We start from the raw sequence: 24,765 nt of genomic DNA, 5'->3' as shown, positions 1-24,765 counted from the left end.
TTGCATCAAAGGGAGCTCATAGCGCCGCTGGGAGGGAGGGCAGCCGTGTCTGTTAATGCCGTCACTAAGGCAATCTCCCGTGACAAATTCTCCTCAGACAGAGGGAGTCGCAGGCGCTGTGCAACTTTTAGGCCGATTCCGGCGACTTGTCAAACTTGACTGTCATGAGCTGACGAGGTCGGAGCCCGGCAGACGCCAGCACCAGGAAGGCGTCTGCAACTCCAATAATCCAGTGTGATCATTGGAGGCAGATTTGACGTTGCGCCGTACCCTTTGCTTGGGATTTTGACTTCCTTTATTCCCTTATTGCTGTGACTCAACCACAGCACATTGCATTAAAAATGAAACGTTGACAATGACCTTAAAGCTGCTGCCTTCCGGATTTTAGGGGACAGTCCTGTCTATTGGGTGCGGCCAGTCTTAATGGCATTAATGTTCCTAGAACACACAGATTACCAATCAAGGAACCTTCTAATATGTGGGTCTAAGGAACGTTAGTGTAAACAATCTGACAGGAGACAATAAAAAGCTGCCTCTAACTTCGCGTTGACGTGTTCAATTACTCTCCTTCCACTCTAACTCAGCTGCTGAGGCTTAAAAGTGCTTCTCTCCGTTTGTCTGATGCGGCTGTAAACATCCTCCAACTAAAGTGGGGAGTCAGCACTTTAACCTCGGAGTCACAGTTTAATCTGAAACCCAAAGTGCTGGCGTACAGAAGCAAAACAGTGAAACATGGGTCACTGTCCTAATAGTTCCTGCCTGTAGCGCAGAGTAAGATGATAAAGGGGAAGCAGCCACGGCTCCTCACAGCTCAAAGCGCCGGCATATTTTCCCCTTTCGATTTGCATTTAAAGTGTGGGGGGGTGCGATATGGAGCGATGCAGCGCGGAGGCTATAAATGATGCTAGTGGCAGATTAATGACAGCCATCAGGATTAACTAATTAGCAGCGCCACAGTAAAGCAACCCACACATGGTATTGACTGTGTCCCCCTTCTCACTCTCGCTGTGGGGGAGGCGAGAGGGGGAGACGCTGCTCTGGTCTGATTAAGGGACAGGGGGAACGTTGAAGCCTTATCTGTCCCTTCTCAGAGAGAATCACAGTGAGAAGCGTTGATAACGCTGTTCGTGTGAGGAACCCTGGGCAGGACTGGCCTCAAAATAATAAACAAATGAGAGTGGAAAGAAATATTTACTGACAATTACAGGTTGGTACGAGGACAAGGATGCTGCAGAAACACCAACAAGCTGCTCAGTCGTCGCATTCTGTAGCTTTTCAATGAAAAGAGCATGGATTTAATGAGAGCCTAAGTATGAATGTGCTGATAATGAACATGTCATTTCTCTGCACACAGAATGTCACAATTAATCTCACTCAAGTGTTGTCTCCATGCACGAAACCCTCGAAAGTGTCCAAGGCTTCAATTACCTTTTGGATCCAGTAGATCCGCTCTGTTTGAAGCAATATTTCTGCCCGAGAGGGTAAATGCAAGAGAGTAGGATGGGATTTGGAAGCCGTTCATTACTGAGGGCAACCTATTTGTGTTGTAAACGTGCTTCGCAGATGCCCGTCATCCACATCCACCGCTGTAGCGCTGGCAAAACACAAGCATATGGTGTTTCAGTCAGCCTTCCAATTAAAATATATATCATTATGGATTAATTTCTCCAAACACCGGAATCTCTCCTGTAATGAGTCCAGATGGAAATGCTCGCGGACAGGCTGCATTTGGATGCACACAATATGACAACTCCACAGTCACGCTGGACGTTCATGGTCCCAAGAGGATTAACCGCCCAAATCCTGATTTTTTTAACAGTAGTGACCTGCGGCTGTCAAGTTCGTGAGTTAGGCCTCATTCACGCTCTCCACAAGACTTGCCTGCGTATTGTGTCACATCTACATTATGGATTTGTTATATGTTACTTGTTACTATACTGACGGAACAAAATCATTTAGATAATCTGCAAATGTTTTTTAAAAAGTCGTTCCAGTTCCAGGCAGAAAATCACACACTGAACTAGAAGTGGATGAGGCAGCATGAGTGAAAGTACAACAAGGAGAAAATCACAGCCCTTCATCATAAACAAAGAAAGTTAACGTCGTAAATCAGCACAGGGATAACAAAGAGATGTTTCCGCTCCTCTGAAGTTTAAAACCATTCATCAGCATCCGGTCGGGATGCATCAGAGCTGCCGGCGTGCAGTCTTCAGGTGGAGACAGAGTCATTATGGAACGCTGTTAGCTTGAAGGATCACCACCGGAGATAATGTGCTGCTGACGGACGCGGCGACGGGTGAAACGCTTGCAGCTCTGACCGGCGTTCCCGCAACCAGCTGGTCGCCGCCGGTCACGGAGCGACGTGGTGGTGGTTGTCACGGCGACAGGTTGAGGATGGAGGACGCTGGAATCGACCCTGCCGTAATGGATCGCGGCGCTGACGGAAGCGAGTTGACTGATTTGACCGCATGCCGGGGTCCATCACACGTCGGACCCCCCGCTCAACGGGGGGGCGGGGGACCTTTCACTAGCAGACGAGGCTGACGCGAGCAGCAAACACGGCGCACGTGCCTGCGACACCGGCGACGGGCGCTACAGGCGACTCCGCAGCGCAAACACGTCTGGCATTACCTGAAAAATTCATCTGTCTGGTTAAATTTCTTTCCCCTTTTTCACGACTTGACAATGATTGAACATATCTGTGGTTCAGTTCCGAGGTTATCGGTTTCAACGTGTGAACTTACAGTATAACGTCACACGTTGTAAGATTTCCACAATTATAGGACAAATAAATCTTCCGTAATTCATCGTTACAGGATTTTTAAAAGCTCAAAAGCATGGGAATGAATGTGAGAAGACCCGAGCGATCCAACAGCCGGGCCTTGATATTTACTCTGAAAGTAAAATGCGGTGGCAGGTTTCCTCCACTTCACACTGTGTAAGAGGCTGTTTTCATTACTTACATTATGATTATCTAATCCCCTCGCTTTAAACCTCGCTCGGTGCCACTTCTACTCTTCCATCTTCTTTTTTCAATCATCCCTGTTATACCAGAGAGGTGCTGTTATTCTCAGGGGGATCACATACTGTGTAATTGGTGTATAGGCACTTTTCCCTGTAGTGGCTACTTACATGAGGAAAGTGGCTGATTGTATAGAACTGTAGCAGTTGAATTATTTTGGGAAGCACCACTTCTGCAGGATTTTATGCTGTAAACATATTTGATGCTTAAATCTGTACAGGTGTTATGTTGTTATTGAGAAAATCATTTGTTTGAATCTTTTATTTTCACACTTACAGGTAAATTCCAGTGTGACGCTCACTTTCTGAAGTGTCCGACTCATCCCACATTCCACACAGACTGAAGTTCAGGGTCCACTGGGGTTTGGAGGTCACGTATTTGTCAGTGGTGTCCTGTACAAGGACTAAAAATACTACAGCTCCCGCCTCTGAAACCAGCCTAGTGTTTCTGTTCGACATTTACAAAGGAAGACGAAGGGATTTTCACCTTTACTGTTTAGTTTTTAAGTATTGTTTTTTTCACAAATGTGTCCTGGAGGAAAAACACAGAGACAGTAGTAAATATTAAACATTTCAGGAAGTGCCACGCTGTTATTAGTTAATAGTAGAGTACATCAGCTGCACACACACACACACACACACACACACACACACACACACACACACACACACACACACACACACACGCAGGCTCAATATCCCCTGCAGGGCTCCGTGCGGCCTCCTGTCACTCTCCTCCCACCACAGGGCAGCACTCTCTTCCCTCGCTCGGCCCCGCAGCGCTGAGCGACGGAGATTTCATTCCTGCCTGTCAGAGGGAGTGAGAATGGAGACGCCGGGGTGGTAATGGAACCAGAGGAAGCAGCTCTCACTCCGAGTCTGACAAGAGCATACACGACTGGTGTGCAGGACTCCCCGGAGTCAACTCTGAAGCCTCATCTTTATGCAGCCAGCGAGCTTGTTTGTAGGATATGGTGATATTACTTTATTAAAAGCGATGTTGGAGGACTTAAAATACAAAACACTACATCTATGATTTACACTGATTGGGGCAAAGGAGATGGAGCAGATGGAGAAATATTATCTCTCTTCATATTTAAGCTCTAATTTGCATAAGTATTGGATTACGCTCTGTTTTCCCTGAACCAAAGCAAGTTTAATTTAACCTTTTTCTTTGTTATGAAAAAGGCTGTGAGAGATTATTAGCAGCTAGAGCGATCAGATGGCACGATGCAGACACGTGATCCACTCCCAGGAGAGGCCGGTGGGAGCTTCCAGGAGGAGCCCCTCGTTGTCTGACTCTCAACCCTCATCACCGGCGCGCGGTGTGATCACAGCGCCTATAGATCGCGCGGCTGCAGACTGCAGCAGGAACCGTGGTTCCCGCGATCCGCGCAGGAGAACAGGTCGAACTCGTGTAACTCGCACAGATTTCTGATTAAGTTAATGTTCTTTCCTAGCGGTGTGACTGAGCACAGCAGATTTCGACATTCAGACAAACATGAAGTTGACATCATTTACATGCATTACTATTACAACCTTACATTTATGTTGCATATTTAACAAATACATTCAAATCCTTATCTAATATCTGTAGGAATAGTGTTTGCTGGTTTATGCAAATAGAAAAGCTGAGGTTGAGCCTTATCTATATTTCCATACTGATTGGTCCCTTGTTTGTTTCCCTCTTTGTTTATAGATTGAATGCAAATATATTTACTGAGATGACAATCAAAGTCTCGCAGGCAAAATATCTCATGTTTTTGGATTATAGAATAGTAAGTGTGCAAGCTCTGGTGAATTTATTGCAAAATCATAAATTGTGCTGGGTTTTATTGTTACTATATAGCAGCTATATATTATGAAATCCATGTATATTATTACGTATATTATCAGATGGCGAAAAAACCTGTGCTGCAATTCATGTTTTTTCTATAATTTCCATGAATGTTTTTTTGCAGTGGACCTGGTTTCTGTCTCGCGCGTTTGCTTCAGTGTTGGATGGCGAACACCTGAGACTGTCATCATTTTGTGTCTAATTTCACACACTGTGCATGATATCAGCAGCTGGAGGGCAAACTGACAGTGATGCATGAAGCAGGAGTGTGGCTCCACGCCCAGAGCCGGCAGTAAATCCTCATTCAGATGGGACGTGCTTTAGGGACGTTGTGCTAAAATGAGTATAACAAAGTAGTAACAACATGTGCTCCTCGGAAATGTACACGGGATAAGATGCGGCCTGTACCTCATGCTGTGCTTTCAAATCCCCATTTATCTTATCAATGAATGAAACGCAAGAGCATTATTTAAGCTCAATAGCAAAAGGAAAACACCTCGATAACTTAATATCAGCGCTCGGGTTCTCAAACGGCCACTTTCTCTTCATATAACACAAACGCAGCATCTTGATCGATTCACTGAGACTTGCTTAATGGAGCCCACAGTTTGTATGTGGCTCAGTGATGAATATCAGCCAGTGACATCCCATTCTCAACCTTTCTCATTCTAATTATCTTCCCAGAGCAGGGAGATGGATTTGGTGTGTTTCTGCACAGCCTTGCAGGAGCTCGAGGTCTTCCTGGTGAGTAATGCTTTTCTAATGGCAATATTAACCTTCAGAACAGGCAGAAGTGCTTAATGTCTCCTATGATTAAGCCACAGAGCTGTAATGTCAGAGGTCACATACTCTGGGCGATGACTGAAATTATCAAGACAATGTGATAATTTAGGCAAAAAAAAAAAAAAATGCAAAACCGCTTGAACGGGGCACTAATAGCCTCTAAACTGCAGAGCAATTCTTTCCTTAACTACAGATCAGTATATTCGCTCACAATGTGGGACACTGTGGAGTTTTTTTTTAAACAAAATGTTTCCTTAAAATTATCTCAATTATCTGTAAATGCAAATATGCCAATTTTCACAGTATTTAAGGTGGTTTTAGTTTGCCCACGCATTAATTTTGCTGCTTTCATTCTCTCACCATTATAATGGACAACGGATGATGTTTGTGAGACGACAGATGATCAAAGTTTGCTAAACGGCAACAAGGGCTCATCTCACAAGTAACAAAGACTTTGGATTAGGTTCATAAGAACAAAATTATATGAAGTGAGCAAGATTCAGGACTCTTTTTAGATCGAATAACAAATTGAACCCTTTTGTATATTCATAAACCGCTGCTGTGTACAATGCTATCTGTGTGACAATATTATTTATTACACACACTCTTACTAAGATATCAAGCACTGAGATGAATAACATTAATCTGCAAAGGTAATTTCTTCTTTGCTCAGGCTTCTGAAACTCAGGCCGTGAACGAGCTGCATTCGAAAAATCTAATTGTGAGGTCACGAGAGGCAGCGCACTTTAGATTCATGAAAGAGAAGCGTAATCAGTTCCTCTCTGCGAGCAGATGTGTGGAGTGAAAGATGACATTTTACATAAACAAATAAATTGAATTTCTCGCGTGCTGCATCTTTCTGTTTTTCTAACAGATAAAGATGCGTTTCCTCCCGCGCTCAAATGTCAATGGAAAAATAATATTCAATCTGAAAGACTTACAGTCAACAAAAGGATTTATTGTGCTCCAGCCCAGGACGCGCTCGGATATGAGAATCTGCAGAAAGGCCAGTTCATTGTCCTGATTCACTGTGTCTCTCACGTTGAGTCTGATCACAAGCGGGAGCGAGACGCAGCATACGTCTCCTCAATATTTGTCTAGACTCTTCAGCTCCACTGCAGCTTAGTAATGGCTTTATTCTGTGCAGAAATAAACCAAGCACTTCCCCCTTTTTTTGTTCTCTGCTTCTCCTGGACTTCGTTCCAGTCGTGGGAGACGTTTCCCCTTCCGTCTGAAAGGCTTCATCAGTTCTGACTGACCGGCTGGAATTGCCGGCTGTAAACCCTGCGGCGCCATTAAGTCGTTAACACTGAGGTGGGCACCAGCGGGTGAGTTGTTGGTCCACCTGACTTTCATGTGCGTCGTCGGAACCACCTGAGACCAAGTGTGAACCGCTGAAGACACGAACTGCGTTGTAAGCTGGAGATGTGGACGCTGCTCATTCAGGCAATGAGAGCTTCCCTGCACAGGGTGAACCATATAGCAAGCATGAACTAAAGGACCCTCTGGGATGATGAATCCATCATTTTTTTATTTTTTATATTTGTATTTTCATTTATGTTCCTGTCCTTGTTTGTTTGCTAAATACACTACCGATGCACCCTGACCTCCTCACACTGATGTTGTTGGACATGCAGCTTCCAGCAGAGACCTTTAGTGTTTCACCATACAGTAAGTGCAGCCGTTCTATTTTTTGTGTTGTCCTGCTGTCTGTAAATGCGTCGAGTATCTGACCGCTGATGACAAACATTAAGCAAAGGCCGTGGTTGGCAGGAACCTGCTCCACGTCTGCTGCACTTCATCCCTGATGTGTGGTGCAGTAATAGCTCCCAGGCTTTTCAGAGTCATTGTCATTTTCCAGCGCGGCCCCCATCAACTGACTTCTACCTATTTTCTAAGTAAGGTTTTGTGCTTCTTTAACGGTGAACCCAATCTCCTTGAATAATTAGAACAAAAATGGCTTCTGGGCATGCTGCCTGTTCTGTGGACAGACTGCTTTAGAGACCAGGTCTAATATTATCAAAGTTTCCGAGTATTAAATCTGAATGACCCACATAGGAGCAAGAACACACGATTTCCCCCGGACAGCTATTAATCTTGACAGAGGTCAAAAGACAAAATAATATTGATTTCTTTGCGTACAGTTCCAGGCTCGGTGACGCAGGCTCCCATGTCTGACTGCAACAACGCTACAAAAGGACAAATTACATTTCTGCTGATGTCCGTCTCAGAGAGACACAGACTTACAGAGGCACAATACATAACAATACGCAAAATACATGTTTTATGCAGCGGTGAGACTACGAATATGAATGAGAATATTACGTTAAAAACAATTACTGTGTTTTAAAATTGTGAGTTCAGTCTAAGCGCTTTTCCTCGACTGTGACCTGAAGTCAGACACAGCAGTCGCTCCTGGGAATAATGGCCCACGTGTCCAGGTAATGTTTTCTCAACAGCGATTTCAGTTTACAGTAGTGGGGTAAAACAGTAACACGGGAGCCTTGACACCTCGACCTTCCCTGTTTGAAAAAGGTAAAAGCATCCGTGATGCTCTTCAATCATCTAACAGGCGCTTCCTCCAGTAAGGCGTCGGACAAGCACAGCTAAAACCCAAACGCAGCCTCATGAGGACACAATCGCACTCTGGGGTCCATTAGTTAAGTCTGAATTATTTGATGGTGTAAAAGTCTCCTAAAAATGTCCTCTAATGATGTGGCTTCTTTTGTTTTTCCCTTAGTTCGCTCCAGCAGAGCAAAAAGTGCAGCGTGCCCTGATGAATGGGGCTGTGTTCTGGCGTCTGGTATTGACATGAAGTCGGCCCAGGCACAGAGCAGGAAAATGGAAAATAAGGGGGTGGTGGGCAATGAATTATTAATGCCTTGCTCGGCCCACTGTACGGCCTATGTGTCTTGTTGATGGTCTGTCTTAACAATCCCTGTCCGGTGCTGCAGTGGTGCGCCTCCTTTTTCCTTTCACAGTATCGCATAGTAAACTTCTTGCAGCCGGCGGTGGTTCAGCAGGTTTCAGAACACTGGCCTACGCCGAAGCAGCGACCTTTTCCTGCGCTTAAACCACTTTATTTCAATTTTCCAGCTGCTCAGTCATTACGCTGCCGTGCACGCCCACGGGTTGCACGTCACCCCCACATCCACGCACGGAGCACAGAGGCAAACGATTAGTTAATTCATGGACGTAGTTCAGGATGCGCGGACAAAATCCCTCTGTCCGAGTGTCGCCTCTGACCCTGAGGCACAAAGGCTTTGCCAGAAAAGGGCCAAAACAATACAAACACCAGGATCACCATTCTGAAATTACACACAGGAGCGCAGGTAATCAGTTATAAACCGGGGGAGGTGACCCGAGTAGCTGCCGGTCTAAGGCTGCGAGCCGTGGGCTTCTATAAATGGATGTAAATGGGAGTTTAGTGGTGTATAATCACAAGAAAGTGGGGAAACGGAGGATGAATAATTCACAAACTCACTGTGGGCACACACACACACACACACACACACACACACACACACACACACACACACACACACACACACACACACACACACACACACACACACACACACACACACACACGTTCTGAGGTCATTATCCATGTGTTTCAACCAGGATGCATGATGATACGCTGCGTTAGTCCGCGCGGCAGCAGCCAATAAAGCAAAGCCGCTAAGAAATCCTCAAATAATTTAGCCAATGCTTCTTCATTGGTGTAACGCCTGCAAACACCGGCTACCGTTCGCTTCCTCTGGCAGCCACTTATCTGACGAATGCCTGTAAGAGGCTGGTATTGATTTTGAATTTATTTTCATAGCGTGTTGAACTGAAAATAAATTAATGAGATGAGCATTTGTCCTCATAGTGAAGTGGAAAGTAGCTCATTCAGGGTGATGGTACTTTGTTAAATCGGCCTTAGTTCTTTTTGCCTCTCTTGTGCCAAATAACAACATTTGGATTCAATACTGTGATTTACATTTGCTTGCTTGTGTTCAAGACACTCTTATTGGTCTAATAAAGAATGCAGGCTTTTACTGTGATATTACTCTTGTTAACATTATTACTGTAAAGACAGAGCTTATCCTATAAAAAAGTCTCTGTTTGATCTGTCGGTGGCTCAGAAACCTCAATTCCAACTAATTCATGTGTGTGGTGTCTAATTTAAACTAAATATGTGTTTAATTACTCTTTGTGTTACATTTGTGTGAGATCCCAACTAGTTATGAGTCTGTCTAATTAGCTCTAAACACATTGAACAACGGAGGCTTGAATAATAATTTCATACTAACAACAGAATCACTTACTGCAGGGGATTTTGCCAGTGTACTGTAGCAGTTATTTAGCAGAATAAGTGAAGCTGGAGGAACAGTCCAATCATAAACCAGGGTTCCAAATGAGAACTGAAATGTTGTGGAGCAATGTCAAGGACAAGAATAATTCAGTGGGGAGAAGTCGATGAGAGTTGTTTTCTGAAAAAAAGAGAAAACAAAGAAAGGCCAGAGGGAAGGTCATTCATTCACTGGGGGAGAGGAGTGGAGGCTGTGTGAGGACGGCACGAAACAGGCTGAGCAGGAGGAGAGCGATGAGGAAGATGCTGAATGGAGATCAAAAGGGGCTGCCAGTCACCAAGAATCAAGTAAAATAAGTAATAAATAAGGTGAAGTAAACCCAGCATTCTCAGCAGCTCTGCATTGTGCTGACGTGTCACAAGCCATTAGCTCATGGAGGGTTCACAGGATTATCAGTCCATCAACCAGTCTCACAGATTGTTTGACAAGCGCTAAGTGGACAAGCAACTGATGAAAGCTGGAACACGGCAGCAATTAAAGATGATAATGAAGAGCGCGACCCGCCTTCTAGTCGTCATCTCTGGTGACCAGCTTTGGGGCAAAGCCTTTCTTCAAATGAGCTCATGTTGGTGCAGATTTAAAAACAATAAATAAATAAAGACGGTCACACAAGCATAAATATTACATTAATCAAGAGCCATACAACAAACAGTACGTCACTTCGCAGACCACAGTAACCAAAGGGTTATTCACATTATTACTACAATGCTCAAATAAATTCCGCTCTGTGGTGGAGCTCATGAATCTTAATGATTAAAATTGTTTTTGTTTGGTTCTCATGCAGAACGTAATCTGGCTTCCAAAAGGTCAGCTCTTAAGTTTCAATATACGTCGCAGGAACTTAATCAGTGAATCCCTCTCTGATTTTAATTGAGTGTTTCAGCTCGTCGTCCCAGTTTATAAAAGGTCAACTACGTAATTAGGGAAAATATGCTCATCAGTCGTGATAGGATGTGCGCCTGGATACAGCCTCGTATTAACGTTGGGGTAGAGAAGGAGCTGCAGGTTATAGTGACTCTATCCATCCCATAAGGCCCTTTACAGTGTGATGCAGCTTTAATAACAACAGCAGAGCTGGCTGCAAATGTTTGCTGTGAAACCTGGAAGTAAAAGTAAAGTCATTCAAAGGTACCTATACACTGAGAGAACATATTATGTACTTGAGGTTCTGTACAATATAAGCTACAATTAAGGAGCTTAGGCATAGTTGATATTCTTTGCTGTGTATTTTTAATGAAATGTAAAATGTATCACTCCGTAGGAGTTCGTTAGTGCATTTCCTCCGACATCAGAGAGAAGTGGTGGCCTCCTATAGCTTTTGTAGGTCTACATTTCACAGCATGTTTAGACTCAAGAGTGCAGGGCAGAGGAATCTGAATCAGGGAAATTACACACTTCAATTATTCAATCTTTGTGAAGTACATGAGACTTTGGATGCCTGTCGTACAGTAAAACAATGGGCAGACACAGCGAAATGTGAAGGCTGATGTATAAAAGTGGAGAAAGAAACAGTCCTCAGCCTTTGTATCAGTGGAGACAGGGGAGATGAGTCTGTGCATGGAGATAATGACCCTAATTTAATGCTTGTACGCATTAGCGTGTTAAAGCAGCAGATGTTATATCTCTGCTGTAATCAGCGCATAATTGATCATCATCATTTACAAGGCAACCATCATTCTTCCTGTCACCTGAAAAAAAACCACCTTTGCTTAATCTCTACATCGTTACACTTTAGCAATCATGCCTCAGATCAGTGATGGTGGACGAGGCCATCACAGGTTATTTTTGATAACGGGGTCAGACTTCGTCCATTTGTCATCTTCAGCCTTGGACGATCTCAGGAAAAAAAAGCTTAAGACAGAACTGCCTGCTGGCTGGTTGTCTCAGCATGGTTTTTAGAGGTTAGCATCACTGCAAATAATTACGGGGACCGAAGTCTCTTCAAACATATAGTTTTACAAGTAAAGAAAATAGAAATTATGACCCTGTAAAATGGAGATTTACTGGCTTATTTACTGTATTGGATTGAAGTAGACAGCACAGCTGTAGCTAATGAAGTGGCCACTCAGTCTTAGTCTGTTGTTGTTTGATGGTGGAGTCATAACTGATTAGCTTAGCATAAGAAAGCAAACTAAGGAGAAACAACAAACCTGGTTCTGTCCAAACAAAATGTTTGAAACATTAATTCCCTATTTTAATGAAACAGATAAATCAAAGAATCTAGGACAAAAATTTTTTTTCAAGCAGGAGGAATAATATAATGTGAAGAAGCTTAGTTTTGTTGAGACATTTGTAGCTAAAATAAACCCAACGTGTCTTTGTTCTATTTAAAAAGCTAATTATTTTGTTGTCCACCAGTGGAAAATGATCCCAATGCATCCACAGGCGTCTGAGTGGGTCGGTGATCAACAGAAATGACCAGGTGCTGACACTTCTCGCTGTAAAGTCACTTCACAACCTGCGGTGAAGTTTGGAGGCCGCCCACCATCAGCCACAACACGGAAATGACAAACGCCATTATCGTGCGCCGTGACTTCGTCACCTAGCATTTCTGTGTGGAATCACTAATTATTAGGCTGGCGTTTTGTTTATTTGTTCAAATGCTAATGTGTTAATTGTAAATGCTGTGCCAGAGGCCTGTTGGTGTTGAAAACAAGCAGCTGGTCATTTGTTTGGGGGGAACAAAAAAAAAAATCCATGTGGTGCATTTGTAAAATTGTATCAAAAGGCATCGCATAGAAAACGTGTCTACAAGCTGCTAGAAAGAAGCGCTGACATGATCCCCAGGGGAAAAACTGAAGGTTTATTTTGGTTGCATAAAACAGATTTGCTTAAGCACAGCTGAAGGATTTGACTGGACTGAAGCAGGAAGACATGAGACTTGTTGTGACACACCAGCAGGTGGATTATTATTCCGTCTTCTCAACCACTGCCGACAACAGGTCTTCTAATCGTGTGGGAACATCCATTACCGAGCATGAATTAATATACATTCACATTCACATTAATGCAATTTGCATCACATTTGAGGATCATTAAATGGATTAAGGAGGAGGGCTCCTTTATTGCATTTCATTATCCCTGGAGGTCACAGTAGAGTGGAGGACCTGGGCTAAGGTGAAGATAATTATACAATAAGAGGATCATTGTCTTTGTGATGGAAGTATTGCAGAAAATTCACACGTCTGCGTTAATAAATTACACGTGGGTATATCATGGGAGGAACCCATTAAAGTCGCTAATGTATTTACAGAATGAGATCATGTACTCAAATGCTCCACCAGAGAAAAACACGATAGGAAAATGTAAGTTACAGGTCAAAACCTGGGAATTGGTTGAATTTATGTCGATTATTGAGATTGAAGTTATCATCCTTTTACTCATAATTATCCTCCAGTGCTCTGCTGACTTGATGTGATTATGGGAAGCATTTCAGCCAGGTATGCTTTAAAATGAATCTGAAAATAAATAATAAAGCATAAATTGAAATAAATGCCTTATGCAAATCAGAGGATTTGGTCTGAGGAGATAAACAACCGATGGCTCACTCTGTAGCTGAGCCACGGCAGAAGAAGAGACGACATAACGAAGCAGGCTTATTACATTATTGTGTCATGGTTGTTTGCTCCACCAACCTGTCAAACCAAAGTTTACGCACACCTGCTTTTAAAACATAATCTTTTCCTTCTTTAAGTGAAACGTATCACGTGGAAAAATTAACATTCTACAAAAAATTTTCCCAAGACTTTGGGAGAAGGCTTTTCATGAGAAACAACTTACTGCATTTCATTTTATGACTTGACTGCTAAAGTTGAGGAATATTCATAGGCCATATGTTTTGTGCATTTCCTTTGATTAAAAGTTTGCGACTCTGTTGGCAGAACTTTTAAAGCCTTGTTAAAACTAAGCGCTGCAGGTTTAATATACGAGTGAATGCAAACCTAAAGCTGAACTAACACCACTACCAGAGCATCTGTCAGGGTCTCAACAACAATATCACACATGAAGTCTACCAATTAAAACCTTACGGCTTCTGATTCTGTTTTTGTCAGAATCATATGGTGTCACATTCCTGTTAACAAAATATCAGCATAATAGAGGAGTTTGTCACGTTTTTCTCGTAGACGTACTGCAAATCCAACAAAGTTTCTGACGCTTCACCACCGCGTTTGAATAAAGCACCACAATGTATCGGTGCATCTGTGCAAAATGGAAACGGCAGCGCATTCCTCCACAATGCAATTAAAGCACCTGTAGGTTCTCCATCCACAGACACTTGAGTGTGGAAACACACTCCTCCAGTATCAACAAACATCACAAGCGCCTCCGAAGTTTGGAGCATTCCTCTGGTCTCTTTTTCTCATGCACTGCTGCACCTGTGCTAAAATATTTGCCCTGGATACTTGATGGATAAAAACACCTTTGTTCTTTAAAGTGCCTTTGAAAGATGAATGATCCAGAGAACCACGCGATCGCCCTTGGTGCGACTCCATATAATCAGCGACTATAAATAAAGTGTAATATCTCAAACGCTTCTGTCAGCCACGTACTGTATACCGATAATGTTGTTGTGCTGGGGATCGGCTCTGCTGGCTGTGATAAAAATTCCTTTGAACATCAATTACGTTTTTCTAAACAGAAAACATCTCTGAAATATTTTGAGTAACAGCGCAGAGAGGTTGCGACGCCATGAATCAGCCTCACGTGGAGACAGGCTTTATTTACTACTCCCACACATGCAGCCGTAATTTACTACAAACACCATTTTGCTCCACACAGATTTATTTGGATATTAGCGCTGCTAACGCTAGCCTTTGTTTGCAGATCTGCTGTACACAATAAGTTATTATAACATAAATAACATCCATGCCCCAAAGCGTCATTCACTCGGGTTCGTTCCATCAGATTTGTGTTAACAGGTGAGGATAACGTCAGTGATTAAACGTCTTCTTACGAGCGGTTTGGCTGAGCTGGAAATCGTGGGTGGGTTAAAAGGATCAAACGTTACCTTTGTCACGAGCTCCAACCTATAATCGCTTTCTGTTTCCTAACAAAGGCTGTCAGCGTTCGTGCTTGACACACGAGAGACTAGAATTAGAATGCATTGTTGTGGAATGTGATGGACGAACGTGTGGTTGAGAAGTTAGAAGACATGATGGATGAACCTGTAGGTCAACGCTGATCTGTGTGTGAGGCTTATATTTAAAAAAAATGATTCTAGGACCAAAGCAACACTGATGTGTGTTGATGTTTATGATGTTAATTCAGTTATAGTTGTGTGTAAGTCTCTCTAAAGCTAAAGAGTTTACCTGTAGCTCAGCACTTAACGGTGATGAAAATGAAAAATGAATGAAAAAGCCAGGAAGAAGCATCACAACATTTAGACTAATATAGTAAAAATACACAGCGTGGCCAAAGCAGTTTTTAAAGTCAAACCTTCTGAGCATCTTTCCAAGGACGTTTCTTATTTCATCCCTTTCGCTCAGAGCCGAGTCAGAGAAAAAAAAAAAGAGATTTGGATCACCTACAGTGTTGAGATTACGTCTTCACTCTCTCACTCAGCTTAAGCACCATTTTAACTTCCCTCCACATGAAAGCGAGGAAATGTGCGGGGATTTACCAAAAAATTAATAACCCTCCACCTGGAATTGCCGTCTTATCACAGCGGAGAGGTTTCCGTGCCCCCCCGTGACCCCCAGAGCTGTAGTTTGAGGAGCATTAAGATCGTGGGCCTCAGCGACGCCCAGACAGAGCGATTTACTGGCTCTTAGCGGTGGGAGGGGTCAAAGGTCAAATGATGCCCCCACACTGAGGAGGGTGGAGGATGACCTGGAGTCAAGGAGAGCTGGGCTGGAGGGCGTCTGAGGGCCCAGTGCACCAGGCAGCTCAGCTAAAGCCGATGCTTTGTACTTTCACTACCTTGAAATAAACATGTTTTCCAAATTCTTTGCATGGATTTGACCAGAGAGGAGCTGCAGCCTGGTTAATCTCCTCTCGCAGCCGCTGGAAATGCACAAGACATTTAACCGTGACTGCAGCTCGTTGCATAAACGCAAAAGAGCACCATTCAGTGCACATGCACACTTTCTCAGTGAGCATTGAACTGAACGGATGTGATGTGAACATGAGCATCGTGTAGGTTAGCTGTGAATAAAGGCTTGGTTCACTCAGTTCAAGGAGTAAATTTGATTTACTGTAGAAGTGGCTTTGAGCTACACACTAACTACTGTAGCAAGCAGTAGACACTAAATGTGTGTCGTTGTCGTTGCACTAAAAGGCGACAGTGTGTTGTTGCGTCGCTTCCTCAACCGTGCGGTGTCTGGAAAAGTTCAGATAAAGTCACTAAAAGCACTGACAAACAACTTGTGTTCATCCTGGTTAAAACGAGGCAAAGGATGAACCTTCAAGGTTGACTTTTCATTTCAACACGCTAACTTTGTGAAGTACAGAAAACAGGCTTTTATTTAATGCTGTGATTAAAAGTATCCAGCGCTGGTCAAAGTGTCACTTACAGAAGGGATGCACCTCCTATGACTCTGTATTCTCGCCTTAGCATCAGCAGGGCCTCACGGCCCCACGGACGCCGCCGTCTGACGTAAAGCCATGAAATAATGATGCAGAGGAGAATGTGCTTTGATTCTAACAGGAACTAATTGCTGAGATGTGGAGTGAGGATAGCAGCCAGCTCGTCATGACGTGCAGCGGAGCGTCGCCTCCATTAATCACAGCGTCCCCCTCTTATCAGCTGTTCCTCATCACGGGGGCTGCTTTAAACGCGGCGAACAGAGGTCGCCGTCGGTAATTACAGCGCGGCGGAAGAATTCGCCTCGCAAACGCTCCGGCTAATGTCTTCATGTACGAGCAAAACAAATCTCCAAATGATAGAAACAGATGTGTGCCATCGCAGCCGACGCGCGTGGACTGTTTAATGGGAGCATTAGCGGCTAATAGGCGCAAACCTCAGCATTTCTGCTCCGCGTACACGTCTGTGTCGACGCACTCCTTAAGCTAACGGGTCTCCTCGCAGGCCGAGGGGGCAAATATAGCGGTGGCCCGTGTTTATTTCACACAGCCTACAGCTAACCACACATTAGCCGCATTACGGGCTCCGTTAATGGGACGGGGCCTGTGGGAGGAGCTCACGCAGCACATGCACAGACAGTGGAGGCCGGTGGGCGCCATTGTTCTGCTGCTCCACGCAGGCTGGAGCTGGAGCGGGACTAATCTGTAATGAAACGTGTTGGTGGGTCCAGATTATTTGATTTTTTTGTTGATTATAATGGGGCATGAACACAAAGTCCTGTTTCAGGGCGGACGGAGGCGTCCACACGGGTCCACGAGGCTCACGACTGCATGGAACTGACAGACAGCTGGAGCGACTTCACACGAGCGAGACCCAAACGCACGCAGACGCGCGGCGCCTGACGGTGGTCTGTGTTTGGATGCTCAACACGACCGTAATATGTTTCGGTGCAATTTAGAAAGGTCACAAGCTCAAGTGGTCTCATTAGTCGTCTGCCCATTTAAGCGGTGCTCAGGGAACCAGCACATCCACAAAGGTCAGCGCAGCAAGTTCACCGTCTGAGTCTGAGCTCGCAGAAAGAGCCAAACGTTTCAGCCTCCAAGGTGTTTTATTACCCAGACGCTGCGTTACATCAGGCGAACTTGTAAAGACTTCTGCCAGCATCGATGTGGAAATGCGTTGGTGTTCGTCGTGGTCATCGTTAAAAGAGAAGCGAGTTGAGAGGAAGTGCATCGGCGACTCTCGTCAGCTTCACACCGTTCTCACACTTCAGCCTCAGAATAGCACATCTGCACTTCGCCTCGGGCCACAGCCGCCAGCTGCGAGAACAAGAACGGATCGCTGGATGAAAGGATGGACACATTCCGAAAACACCTTCAACAAAAAACCCGTTGCTCTCGTCCAACTAGCGCATGCTGCACCTATTCTTGCCGGACGGTTTCTTTTCTGAATCCTCACATTCCGACCCATTTCCATCCAAAGCGATATTCCCTGCCCTCTGTGCCCGGTTTTATGAATCGTGCATAAAATCCATCATCATCACGGCACACAATACCTGGCGACGGCACATTCAGCCGGGTCGCTCCTTATCACGGCTTTCCGGGAAAATATATGCACTTATCCCCGAGACAAAGGGAGATTCACAGCTCGGCTCGTCGCCGGATGACATTTAGGCCTCTTAAAAGGGGAGAAAAGTAGAGTGGCCCCGTGCCTTCCAACAGCAGACATCAAATAAGTCCCTGTAGTCATTATAGCTCCCACCATTCTTCACAATGTCCGCTTTGGTGAGAAAGGGCAAGATCAAAAGAAAGAAATGTCATTGAAAGGCAATCAAATTCAAACAATGGGCGCTAAAAATCATTCAGCTCAAACAAGGGGAGAGTTTGATTTACTTTTTGTTAAGCAAGTCTCACATTGTATGGTACAAGTTCACTTATTTATCCCTAATGTATAATTTATTCCTAAAAACTGTTTAAATGAACAAAGATACAGACAATTAAGCACCTTTGTGGTATCAGGTTCTGTACATCCTGCATTTGAATGCAATCAGCAGGAGGAATGATCTGAGAGCAGGCGTAACCTTTAATGCATAGTTTCAGACACATTCATATACGCGTCTGTCTGGCTGAGGTGGAACTCTGATTCAGAATGAATGTGTAGGTGAATACATGCACACATCTGCTGTCGTTCGCCTATGGAGCTGCCTGTGAAGCCTCTCTGGCAGAGGAGAATTGCACCGCGTTCGATGCGACGCTGCCTCCTGTTGTGAAAGGGAACATTTTCCAAACAGCGTGTGTTCACCACAGTGAACGTAAACAGTAATTAGGCGCGTTATCTGGTGTTTAGTTGACTAACAGGGCCTTGTTTTGTCTCAAACACTGACACATTTCCGGAATTACTTTAATTTACATGTTCAGTGTAAAGTTCTTTCATCAAACTGCTGAATGTTGTCATCAAATCAACTTTCTTTGCAGTTCGGTAATTACTTCTTCTTCTCACGTATCCGCTGTAACTGCTATCATAGGACTGTAATTTACCCGTGTCCTCCCTCTAACCTGCGATTGACAGTGAGGAGAACACAACATTCAGCTGCCATCACTGAAATGTCAGGAAACAACAATGGAGGACTCAAACTTTGGCTCGTGGCTCGTGTGTGTACTTTTTTTTAAGCGCAACTAATGCTGTTAGGTGTGAGATATCGGCCCGTGTTTTGAAATTCATTCGTTTAAACGGCAGAGCCTTAATCTGTGCTGCCGGGGACAAGCAACCTACATGTACATGTGTGAGTGGTGAAGGAATCAGCTGGTCACCAGTCAATCGCACACAACAAGCTCAGCTGCCGTCTGTGGGGGAGACATGGATCCACCTCCACCAACACAGGCCCCAAAGCTGAACGCTCCCGGCAGCAGCTGGATGCGCCGATCACAGCGCCGCTGCCGCAGACGTGACCACGGATGGACGGACTCCAGGCCGCTAACGGCGCTAACGCCGCGGAGACGCCCCAGACTCCCTCTGAATGTCACCGCTCGCGTCTTCCGCACCATAAACATTGATGAGACTGCGCTAAAAATCATTTCACAGTTTGCAGTTCCCATCAAACCCTCCGTACAATTCCCCCCGGTCGTGTACATCTCTATCCAGATAATGTGTTAATCTTCACTGCGCTCTCTGGAGATCGCTTGTCTATTTCATGGTTAGTTTCCCACAGAAACTGAAAGGAAGGCACAGTAACTTAATTACTCTGAACACTTTAAATTGGATATCACAGTACTGTATAAAGCATATTGTCACTTTTTTTGAGTGGTTTCTCAGAGTGTGTTATTTTATCCTTAGTCGCTCGTGGATGCTCTGTTCACGTTCTGTGTTACAGCCACAAACAGCCCGAGATCAAGTCAACTCATGTAGCAAACTGCACAGTTCAGCCGGTCTTTTAACAGTATAATTAAAACTATATTGGCTGTTCTTCACCCTTTACACAAGCCTTGGCCACGTTTATACCAAGCAGCCAATAACAGATATTATTGATCTGTCTCAAGGTAAATACTGAATTCATTACCTCTCAGGATCACGAGCAAAAAGAAAGAGAGAAAAGCAAAACCTATCCATATAAACTGCAGCTCCTTGATAGTTAATAGTGACGCTCATAATGAGTAGAACTGACAAAACATTATTTATTTAGGAGTTTAGATGGAACATCTCTGAATTAAACAAAAGGTGATTATGTAACCCCCCCCCCCCCTCCCTCTGGCACATTCCTCCGGCTGACAGGTGTTTCCTGTCATCCTGCTCCTGCTGAGATTTATTTACAGTAAGAGGATTATTTCTAGTGCTTGATCAGGTTTTGGAAAATAGAAAAATTGGCAAAAAGTAAACAAACTAAAGTAAATCTATAAGAAAATATTGGTTGGGTGGTAAGATATAAAAGGAGCACAAATGTGTCCCCAAGAGATATGGGATGAAATGGAAAAAGGCTAGTTATGAATGAAGGTTTGTGTGTTTATGGCCGGGAAGAGAGGAATGAGGAGGTCCTGGAGTCTAAACGTCCTCATGATCTGGCATCTGCAGCGAGAGAGAAAGTGCACAGAAACCAGCGTCAGATTATGTTAAATCAGATTTATGTCACGGTGCCAGTGTGGCCTGTTTACCTCCACAGTGTGTTTACTGCTTTTCTGCTTTCATTCCTACTTAAAGAATAATGAAGTGCAGAATAAAGTGACATTATAGTACAAGCCTGCCGTCTCCGCTGCGTCTCGCTCGCTGTTTGTCTCCCCTGGGACGTTGTGGGATTGTTTTGTCACACTGCTGTGTTCGTCCCTGGGCGCTTTAGTTTCACTGTGACAGCTCGATGCCATGTTCTTTAAAATCGCAAACCAGCAAAACTGTAAATAATGACTGCGCAGCTCCAGGAATCCTCCAGCTGACTGTGCCGCGCTTCATCCAGCCACCCCTCGCGCGCGCACGCGCTACGATGGAATAAACCACAGGGAAGTCATTTTAAAAATGCAAACAACCAACTGAAATTCTTTGAGTTTTCTGTGCCACAAAATCCCTGAATAGAGACGCTGCTGGCCTGTTTCTAGTACTAACAACTGTTATGGTGAAGCTGGTGTTACTGGGAGTACGGAGACAGACAGGAAGTCATTATCAAAATAAAAGTCAAACAGGAACTAAATGTAAAGGCACTTTTTTTTACTTCTGCTTGAGTAGTAAAGGTCTAGTTCTCTCATTCTTTAATCTTGTGAGACTGTGGGGCTCTTATTTTTGTATAAATACAGTATATTGTCTATTTGATGACATCACAGCCATTAACAGGGGATTACAACTCTTCTCAAGCTCTTCTCAGCTTTACATGCATAGATGTGTGTGATGTGGGAAATATGACTGATTCTACTGTAGTAAAGTCCCTTTTAGTTTTCTGTCGCCCTTTTCACTCAGTAAAGCTCCATAAAATGACTTTGTATTGTTTAGACAGGTCACAGACAGAGTAAAAACAGTGCAGGTAACTGAGCAGCAGGTGCTTCAGGATCCTATTAATATAAATTAATATAAATATAAAAATAATATAAACATCAGCTTCCAGAGCAGCAGAAATAATAATAAAAACACTACTAGATGTAAAAGGGTTTGCAAGATTGAAATTTTAAATGTGTTGCTTGATTTAGAATTTGACAAAAACATTTACATCATAGATGCTTTGGAGACGTTTGAACATGGATTTTAGATGTAAATTAGAAAAATAAAGTCATAATTTTCCAGTTTTGGTCACGAAATGGAAGCAGCTTAATGTTTGCTGCCTCTCACATAAATATGTATAAACATAATGACTGTAACATAATAATCCCCTCTGTAATAATCAAAATGGACAGTCAGACTGAAAGCCAGTTTAAATGTCAAAGGATGATGTACTAAACCAATAAATGGTTTAGTACATCATCAGAGAGGACAGTAATGTGAAGATTCATGTGCATGACATCATATAATCATCAACAGATCATGTTAAATAGAGTAACTTTACATCTTTAACAATAAATAAAGCTAAACAGTGTGTGTGCTCTGTCCCAGCTGTAAACTGAATTTCTTACTGTATGTTATCACCCCGTCTCAGCCACAGTCAATAAATGTAGACAAACATGTTTATAAGAGTTTATTGAATCAATAATGAATAAAGAAAGTACTCTGTTGGCAAACAATGCACCAAACTTTCTGCAGAGAAAGGCCTAGCTAATAACACTCAGGGGGATTAGCCTGGGAACTGTGTGCCCCAGCGAGAATAATGAAATAATGGATCATACTAGTCAAAAATATGCTCTCGTCATTCTCCCAACACCAAATATTTATTTGCCTGCTTTTGTTGAGCCATTTGAACGACGCACACTAGGCTTTATCCTCTATACACACAAAAAAGCAAATTATTTTACCATTCATAATAAAAGTGCCTCCCCGTTCCAGCACAGACTGAACCAGCGACATAGAGAAACGCAAAGATGTCACACGACACAACCAAAGCATGTTTCACGTCTGGTACAAGGTTTAAGCCACATCACGCATGTTACAAAGCGGATTCAGAAAATAAATGTTCGGGGGATTTAGATATGAATGTACTGTAAACCAGTCGTTGACCGCTTTGAGTGCAGACCACTCCAATCCAGGAGTTAACATTATTAATTAAAGTAAAATACAAATACTCCATTTTGCTACGTAACGTGGCAGCAGCAGCGTCGCTAACAGCTGACCTCACAGGGCCGATGGCTGACGTAAAGGAAGTTTGTCACAGAGCCAAACATGTGGAGAAGAAAGCTGCTAGTGTTTCTAGGTCACGGAGATCATGTGAGTGTGCTCCAAGCTGGACTGAATGATTTATGATTCAGCCAAAAGTCAAGAGCACATAGAAAGGAGGTCAACAAGAAGATATGCGAGGAAAGGAGGTAAAATACTGTAATAGAGCACTAATGAACTTTGTCTGCAGTGATGTACGATTAAAAATGTTCACAAACAGCGTTCACAACATCAGTGACAAGTCAGGTTAATGTTGACTGTAACTGACGCCTTTGCTGACCTGTAAACCAGAATGACACAGGAATTCAAGAAATGCGAAATGAAAATGGAAATTTTCAAACACAAACATTTTTGGAAAGTGGTGGACACAGATTTGAAACAACAGGAGCGTTATTTAATACAAATACAGAATTTGAAGTTATTTGAAGCTGAGTCTTAAGCTTTGAATAAACTACACATTCCAAACCCATCCAGATGTGACAAGTTATATTTTAATTATTTATTTATTAAAATGTCAGTCTGAATCTATTGTAACGACTCTGGTTATTCTCCAGGAACAGATGTGAAACAACCAACTGCTGTCATGCAGTTACCTAAAAGTGTCTGTTGGTGATGTGCTATCAACAGCTGTTATTACAAACAAACATCTGGATTATAGTTTATAGAAATTGTTTTGGGGTTAAGAGCACGCCTATCATATCTGTATTAAGAATTATTTGTATAACTATTGCAGATGAAGTCTAATTCCTACACCACCTACACTAGTCGAGGTTCTGCTAAAAACAGTGCTGTTCATAAATTAATCAAAATCATCTGCTCATTAATTGCTGTGTAATTTAAAAGCTCCTTCGTCAGTTTCATTAATACGAATGCATCTGTTAAGTTTAAGAGGTTCAAATTGTCCACGAGTGAGCGCTGAATGTGATGTGCTGCTGTTCAGCTTTAAACAAAACATTCAAATCATTTTGACATTTGAGACACAGTCTTTACAAAGGATTTAGTGTATAAAAACTATTCTGACACTTTGCTATATTTTAGGATATATTGCTTCTGGGGAATCATCCTTTTCTTTCAGTGACAGACGAAAACAACAAGGGACGATTGAGAGAGGCAGGAATGAATCTGTGTCATTGCTGAACCACATAAGTTCCAGTTTAAAGGGTTGTGTACGCATGTTTTATTTATCTAGGCCAGCAAACATTTCTACTTAAGAGACGCAAATTACAGATTGAATGTTTTTGTATCAGTTGAAACTGTTGCAATGAGTTTAGCATTATAGGACTTAATGTTTCATGTCTAAATACCATTTTCAAACACCATCTGAGATAAACAGGCTCACGATGGTCTAAAATCACAGGACAGGACACAGACAGGTGCTGATGCAGGTTAACTGTGAATCAGTAAGTTGAAAAATGCATATCTGCATGAAAAATGCATATCTGTTATTTTACCACCAAGAACCAGAGATAGATGCAGATAAGAGCCAAGTTACAGAGTCTATTAGTTACAGATAAACACTAGTTGCTGTAGTTGCTGTATAGAATGCATGTACAGGTTCATTATAAATACAGTCTCAGTGGTGGGTTATACTGTACGACGCCTCAGTATGGACAGTGTTTTTGAACTGAACCTGCTTTTAAGTTATTGTACATTGAGGCCAATCAAACACAAATGCTAAGAAACATGTAAAACATGGACTTTAGTTACTGACAATCGTAAATTTAAGGTAAAGACGATGACTGACTTTTTACTGCAGGTAATTACCAAATACACACACACACACACACACACACACACACACACATACACACACACACACACACATTTGTGGGTCTGAAACTGTCCCCACTGAGACAGACAGGCCTCTTCTCACGAGACCCAGCTTGTCGTGAAAGGTTTTGAAAATAGTGTGGAGAGAACATCTGCAACCAAATCTACCCCTTCTCCTCTTCAGCCACTGTGGGATG

Source organism: Betta splendens, chromosome 1 (assembly GCF_900634795.4).
Source record: "Betta splendens chromosome 1, fBetSpl5.4, whole genome shotgun sequence".
NCBI lineage: Eukaryota > Metazoa > Chordata > Actinopteri > Anabantiformes > Osphronemidae > Betta > Betta splendens.
Note: the sequence above shows the minus strand (reverse complement) of the source record.